Raw genomic sequence first — 1,333 nt, 5'->3', positions numbered from 1 at the left:
GTTCAAGCTCACTATATTAGGGCCAGATTTTCTGTTCGGATTCACTATGTTCATTTTCATTTCACAATTTCTATATTCTTCTTCCTTGGAATACTCTTTTCAAGGAAAAGTTAAACCTCAACCCTTGCTAAACAATCTCGTCTAAAACACAACTAATTCAACTTGCCACTTAACTCATTTAAATGTTAATATAGTTGCTAACTAGCAAATGCACAAATGTCAATAACATAGAATTACAACCAAATCATCAACACTATTTACATTGAGACTAATGAAACTTAATATCAATCCTACATCTCATCATACACTCTTAACATCTAGATCATTTTACTCACTTTTATCAATGTGAATGCTTAGGATATAGGAATAGATAAGTGGGTTAACTTCAAATGTGAGATATTGGTGGAATATATTCCTCAACCAACTATCAATTACACAATATTAATTTATATTTTTGCAACAATAAACATTTTATATATATATTTCAATATATGAGTGCTCAGGATATAGGAATATGTATATTAAATGGATCCTTACTTATATACAAGAATTAATAAACTAAATTCAATCCCAAATAGACAATTTATATGTTATATTAGGTAAAGTTTTATATACATATATATCTGTGTGTGTGTGTGTGTGTGTGTATCTATATATATACACATACATATATATCTATGTATTTATAGACTTTACAAAGGCAAAATCAAAGGTACAAAAATGTAATTTTTTCTTTTCAAGCCAATACAAGATGGGAGAAAATGCAAGGGTAGTCTCTCTATATTTATACAAATGAGTTCACCATTTTCTTTTATTGCAAATTCTTACAATGAATGGAGTTGCAAATGCCCAAAATAGCTCCATGCCTCCTTGGTGGTAGGACGTGTGGACCCAAACCATTGGAACACAAACAAGGAAGTCTCACATTCTATTTATCTATATCTATTTGGGTTATATGCTACTTTTGAGAGTTTTGTGGTGCCAACATGAGACTGAACTAAGGCATGCAAAAATGTAATTTTGATTATCCATGCTGTGTTTGCCAGATCTTCTCTTTTGTGGTCATTCTAGATCTACAATTACTCTAGGAGTGGCAGAAGCAGCAGAAGATAGAGAGAGTACTCAGTAGCAGTGAGTGAGTACTTGGAGGAGAAGATTTTATTGAGGAGTTTTTCCAGAAAATAAACAAGACTAACTAATCAAAATCATCATTATATATAATCTTATAAGGTGAGGGTATCAATCCCCTTACCTATTGTATGTGAAGTAATCACACACCCCTTTTTAACACACTACTGAGTGATTAAGAAAACTTAGTAAATAGTTGGCTTAT

This window comes from Selaginella moellendorffii, unplaced genomic scaffold (assembly GCF_000143415.4).
Source record: "Selaginella moellendorffii unplaced genomic scaffold, v1.0 SELMOscaffold_4, whole genome shotgun sequence".
NCBI lineage: Eukaryota > Viridiplantae > Streptophyta > Lycopodiopsida > Selaginellales > Selaginellaceae > Selaginella > Selaginella moellendorffii.
This window is presented reverse-complemented; position numbering follows the sequence as displayed.